We start from the raw sequence: 6,134 nt of genomic DNA, 5'->3' as shown, positions 1-6,134 counted from the left end.
GGGTTAAGGGTCCATGAAATGAAAAGAAAATCTCGAGCTGCTTTTTCTCTGCTGTCTTCCCAGATGCACCGTTTAAAACCCACGGAGAAGGGCTAAGAAGTATGTTCCCTCGTGATGCTGTCACGCATACTTTCACGCGGGCACTGCGCTCCCGGACTGCCCTGGCTTTGTAGGTCAATTGGTCTGACCCGGAGCAAGCTTATCGGTGAAAAGGGTTAGAAGAAACAGAAAAAGCACTTGCGGACGGAGAGACAGTGGTTTTTCTGGCGCCCTTGACAGAGCCAGGGGTGCGCACGCAGAGAAGAACCACTGCCAGCATTTCCTGTTTTTCTTTTCTTTCTTTTTTTTTTTAAGACCTGGAGGGTAAAGAAAAAAAAAAAAAGCAAGAAAGAGAAAGAGAGCAAGAGAGAGAATGCCAGGTGCAAACTCTGGACCACCGCCAGAAAGGCAGGACAGGAAGACGAGAGGCCGACTGACCCCGGCCTCAGAAGCCGGCGGCCTCCTGGCCTCGCTGGCGCGAAGCCACGGTCCCACAGGCCGGAGGACGACGGAGCTGGGTGCAGAATTGCTCGTCACTGCCTCTCACCCTTTGTCGACTAAATTCCCAAGAGTTCCTCAATCCTAAACGTGAAGTGAAACACCCGACAGGAAATTTCTGGACGAAGCCAGCCCAGAAGTTCCCTTTATCCAGCCCCGCTGCCTGGTCACGTTTCCTCCTGGGAGGACTGTCAGCGAAGCCCTCCCTGCTCCTGCGTCCTGGCGGGTCCTGTGACCGTTCGAGCCACAGCCGGGGGATTGCCCAAGGGTCCCGACCAAAAATCCCCCCTGTCCCTCAGCTGAGGAAGCTGGAGGCTGAGCTGACCTCGGCGGTGGTCCCGCCCCAAGGGGCTTCTGGAATGCTACGTGGCAGGCTGTCTGCTTTGTCCCTCCTGGTGTCTGTCGGGTCAGACTGTTGGGTTCCAAATGCATCGATTCTTGGCAAAATTATGATGTTTCAGCAGAAAGTTGAGGTCTCTTAGAGCCATTCCATAAACAGGGAAGATAAATGGCAAGATTAAAAAACACACACACACAATTAGTAGGTATGAGAATGGTGCGTTCTATCCTCACTAAACACTCACCTCTCCCTGGCAACTGCTCGATTACTTGAAAGCGTAAATCTAATTTTATTTGCGGCCGCGTGTGTTTATTTCTAAGCCGTGAGAGACAAACAGGAAGCAAAAATGCAGGCAGGACCAAATTGTAGCTAGGTGGTCTCCTCCTACAGCAGACGAGTGTTTGGTATGAGGGGCATCCGTGCCAGCCCCTGCCTTAGCTTGCACGGCCACTCCGCGAGGCAGATGTGCCTACACTTAGTCCAGCCAGGAGGGAATTGGGGTTTAGGTGACATTAGTGTGCAGACATATAGAGCTATCATTACAGCTAATAATAGCTAACAATTTCAGAGACCCGACACCGCGCCAGGCACGACTCTAAGTGTCCCACATGTGCAGGCGCCCTGCACGCAGGGCGCTGTTACTGTTCCATTTCGCAGTTGGGGGCAGCCACGTGTAAAGAGCTTAGTGACACTACTCCAGGTCTCACAGTTAACAAGTGGCTGAGCTGGGATTCGAACCCAGGACGCTGGCGCCTGTGATCGGCTGGCATGTTAGCTGCCAGGCTATGCCGAAGGGGCAGGCGGGCTCCCGGCCGAGCCTCGGTCCGTCTCCACCGCGCCAAAGGCAGTGCGGCAGTCGGCGTGGCTCGGCGCTGCTCCGCGCTGCTCCGCGGCTCCGTCATCCCCTCCAGCTTCGCATCAGGCGCTGACCGCCCCGAGGATGCCGGCGTCCAGCTGCCGGGTGGACGCCGTCGTCTCCTCTGGCGCTGGCCCGTTGGCATCTGCAAAGAGGCGCATGCGTCGCGCGGACCTGGGTTACGACACCTGGGCTCTGCGATCGCTTTATTTTCCAGTGAACATACTGTCGAGTCCCACGGGTCCTGGGTGCTCCTTTCTCGGCCCCCGCCGCGCCCTCCCCCACCCTGACCACACATGCACAAGCCAGAGCTTCCTCTTTCCACCCAGAAGGCTCTTCCCAGGGTGTGGGCTCCTTACTTCTGCCCATGGAAAGGCAGCTCTGGGGCAGTCCAGGTTAACCGTGTCACTGCTGGTCCTTGCCTGTGACCTCGGCCACTGTCTACTGAGTCCCTGCCGTCTGCAGCCTCAGCTCTCTGCTGTCGAGCCACGCAGCATCCAGAGCGGGAGACGGTGACTCCAGGCCTCAGCAGGGTTTCGTCCCTACGTCCGAGGGAATGGGGGCTGGGGACAAAGCACCCATGGAGGCCCAAGCTTGCCCGCCGCCACCCCGTGGCTGCCGAAATGCTCCATAATGAAAGGGCAAACGGGACACCAAAGCGGCCTGGGGCGAAGCCATCTCTCAGCCCAGAATCGCCAACAAAGAAATTTTTAGGGATTTAGAAGCAAGGAGGTTCTGAGAAATTTTTAGGGATTTAGAAGCAAGGAGGTTCTGAGAAATTTTTAGGGATTTAGAAGCAAGGAGGTTCTGAGAATTCTCCAGCAGGTGTTGACAGAGCCATCCCTGGACCGATTTGCTGGCGCCGCCTTCTCTGATCAGGCTCGCTCACTGACACCGCATCGAAGACATCCACTGCCAGGAGTGAATGGGTCCCATCCGTCCTTCACTAAGGTCCTAGTGACCGGCCAGACCCTGGCACACAGTGGGTGCTTGGAAACAGGAGTTGAATGAATGAGTGGATGAATGAATGAATGACTATGGAAAGATGATTGCTTTGGGGTTTTCCAGCTGGCCCCTGGGCAGCCCTTGTTGCTCATCCTGTGACCTCTGGAACTGGGCAATAACCGACTGAATCAGAAGCTAAGGAGGCGGGGTGTGGACAGACGGATTCGCTGAAATTTCTGAGAAAAGCGAGACTCAGACTTAGGGCGTTTTGCCCCCAAGTCCACAGCCGGTGACCGTCAGGGCTCGTGGGAAGCCCAGGTGCATCGACCCCAGGTGTGCTGTATCCCGCCCCACAGCCAGTGCCCCTCACACCGGACTCCACACCTTCCCTCGGCCCTCGAACTCGGACAGCCACTGGGAGAGGGACGATGGCCAGGCGAGGGACGCTGGCCGGCACCGCTCACCAAACCATCCACCACCACGGCCTCGTCACGGCCCCTCTGTGTGCTCCTGCACGTCCTGTGGACGTGCGTGTGTGCGTGTGCGTGCATGTACGTGTGTGCATGTGCGTGCACATGTGTGCACTGCATGCATGTATGCGCACATGCGCGTGCGCATGCACATCTGCGTATGTGTGCATGCATGTGCATGCGTGTGCACGTGCGTGCACACACATGTGTGCATGTGCGCACATGTGTGTGTATGTATGCATGCATGTGTGTAGGTGTGTGCACATGTGTACTTTGTATGTGTGTATGTTCGTGTGCGCTTGTGTGTATTTGTGTGTGCGTGCATGTGTGTGCGCGCGCGTTTGTGTGTGTGTGCATTTGCATGTGTGCATGTGCCCCTTCTGAAGCATGTGGTGCTGCAGTGTCTGCTCACATCTGGAGTCAAAGGTTGATGGGACAAAGCGGAGCCCAGTGTGTGCGGTGAGCGGGGACCCGGGTCGCCCAGGCTTCCGAGGGCAGCAGCTGCTCCGCGTCCTGGGGTCGCCAGGCCTCCACCCTCCTGTGTCTGGGCTCGGCCGGCCAAGGTCCTGAGATAAAGGCCCTGTTGTGCTTAAGCTACCCATTCCTGCTGCTGGTCTCGTGGAGCGTGACACCTTCGTTATTGTCCCCCCACCCCACACACACGTACAGATGATTCTGCCATGGGACAGGCCTGTTGCCCCTGCCTCACCTGGGCGTCACGGAGGCCGCGGCACTGGTCCCCACGCCCACCTGTCTCTCTCCTCACCCCGCCCACAGCCACGGTGGCCCCCGAGCCCGCAGCTCGGATGGCCCCCCGGGGGCCTCCACGCAGCAGCGTCAGACTCCAGCTCTGCACGGCCCGCAGGCCTCTGCGACCTGGCCCCCCTCGGCCTCCCCACTTCCCCTCTCCCTGCCCGCACCCCGCCCGGCACCCGGAAGTTCACTTGAGTAACACTCCATGAGGTTCCCAAAACACGAGATGACCTTGACCTTGGCTCTGGGGCACACTATTTCTTCAGCTGCAAATTTCCATCTCTTTGGTCCGCTTGGCGAACTCTTACTCAAGCTTCAAGATTCCAACGGCCGCTTCGTCCGCGCGGCCCACCCTGGTTTTCCCTCTGCGCTTCCTGTCCGCCCGCACCCCGGAGCCGTGTGGAGCAGAGGCTGACCCTGCCCCCGTCCCCTGATGCCCAAACCACCTCAAGAACGTCGTTTCGCCTCTCAGGGCCTCGGTGTCCCCACAGGGAAGATGGGACAGAGACAGCGCCTGTGGCTCCGGTTCCCCATGAGGACGGACGGGGGCTGCGCACATCTGCACCCGGCCTGCAGCACTCGACAAGAACACGTTGCTGTCCCCGTGGTGGCCGTCCTGATCTGCTGAGCTGCCCAGACCCACGTTGCTGTGCTCACCTCTCGGCAGCTCCTTTGTGTCAGAGGCTGGATCTGGCATGTGTGCGGGTGCCCGCGGCCAGGAGCCACGCACGTCACCTTGGTTCCTCGGCCAGATGCGGCGAGGCTGGGCCGGCTGGCCCTAGGAGCCTTCGAATGCACTTCCCAGCCGGGTGGAGCGGGGTGAGAAGCCCCTGGGGGCGTGTTAGGTGTCCACTCACTGTGGTCTCTGCTCTCAGACCCCAACCATCACGATCTAGGAAACAAACTGAGTGTTTACTTCCTGGCGATGCTTCAGCATGTTTGCCCGTGACCATGAATCCAGAGGTGGAACCCACTGTGGAGTCGGTGACTGTCGGGAAGCACTGGGGACAGTCCGCTCGGGAAAAGGCCACAGCAGTGGGCCTTGGGCTCCTCAGTAAAGGGCACCGGTGGGGACACAGCAACGGCCGGGTCCCCTTTGCTCCTCTGAAAAAGGTGGTGCCTCACACACTGTGACCAGAGGCAGAAATGACCCACTGTCCCTGGGAGAGCTCCAGGTGCCTAGCAGTGTGACAGTCCAGTGCCTGGGCCACAGTGTCAGGTGAAATTCAGCCCTGCCACTTAATAGGCACCTCGTGTGAACTTGGGGACTTTTGAATATCCTCAAACCTCGGTGTCCTTGTAAGTAAAGGGGCACAGTAACGCCTACTGTTCGGGGTTTCTGAGATTAATGCTCTCCTGTGTAAGAAAGACTCGTCACATACAGAACTCTTAACAGCTGGGGACCGCGGAGACGCTTTGCGTGGCCTGACACATATTCCAGATCCAGTGGCAAATTCCAAGAAGTTTCGAAAAAGAAAAACGGAACTTTTGGAAAGCGGCTGCTGAACTTACAGTCTCCTTAAGAAATGGGAGCTTCTTGCTGAGTGCGGTCGTGTTCCAGGCGTGACCGGCCACTCACGCGTCACCTCACCTAGCTTCTCAGCGCCCCAGGATCGCATGCCCCCGAGGTTGGAGGTCTCCTGCTCCTCCGGAAATTCCCGGGATCGGAGGCACCAGACTGTGAATCCAGCCACACCGGACAAGCGTCTGTGTTTGAACGTCTCTGCACGTCGATCGATCGGCAATAACAGGGTTAATGATGCTCTTATTCAAAGAGTCTCAATTACGTTTCGACATTAACACCCATTAAAATGAATGACAAGGCATGATAAGCAGCGTTTCAATTTGAAATTGAAATGGTATCAATTAGCCTTGAAACTAGCCTAAATAAATTCCGTTTGGTACCTCAAAAATTATTCAAACGCCGTGATTTTGAATAAGAGCATTTTTTAAAAGTTTTATTTTATTCTCTTCGAGATTCCTGCTGTATTGATCATATCCGCGTCTACGCTCTCTTGCTTTAAGAGCGAAGAGGAGCAGGGGCCACCAGCCCTATCGGGACCGTGTGGCAGTTCCACGGATGCCGATTTCCCAAAGCGAGGAAGAAGCACAGGGGACGAGGTCCCCTGACCGCTGCCCGGGGACGGGATTCCTAAAATGTAGGGAGGATGGGCCCTAAATGTCGAATGGGTCCGTAATGCCTGAGGACCTTCGAAGATGCCTGGATCCACCC

The 6,134-nt window shown here is 57.1% G+C and overlaps 1 long non-coding RNA gene across 1 annotated transcript in view; it reads right to left on the bottom strand.

The window, feature by feature from the left end:
• Nucleotides 1-1,840: 1,840 nt before the first annotated feature.
• The window catches only part of LOC111730351, a 9,378-nt gene continuing 5,084 nt past the window's right edge, over nt 1,841-6,134 (bottom strand). Inside the window, exons 2-3 of the long non-coding RNA XR_002776645.1 lie at nt 2,093-2,275; nt 1,841-1,878 (exon numbers count right to left, since the gene is read on the bottom strand). This is a non-coding gene — a long non-coding RNA (uncharacterized LOC111730351). The remainder of the gene's footprint in view (nt 1,879-2,092; nt 2,276-6,134) is intronic.

Source organism: Pteropus vampyrus, unplaced genomic scaffold (genome assembly GCF_000151845.1).
Source record: "Pteropus vampyrus isolate Shadow unplaced genomic scaffold, Pvam_2.0 Scaffold308, whole genome shotgun sequence".
In the NCBI taxonomy this organism is placed as follows: domain Eukaryota; kingdom Metazoa; phylum Chordata; class Mammalia; order Chiroptera; family Pteropodidae; genus Pteropus; species Pteropus vampyrus.
This window is presented reverse-complemented; position numbering and strand designations above follow the sequence as displayed.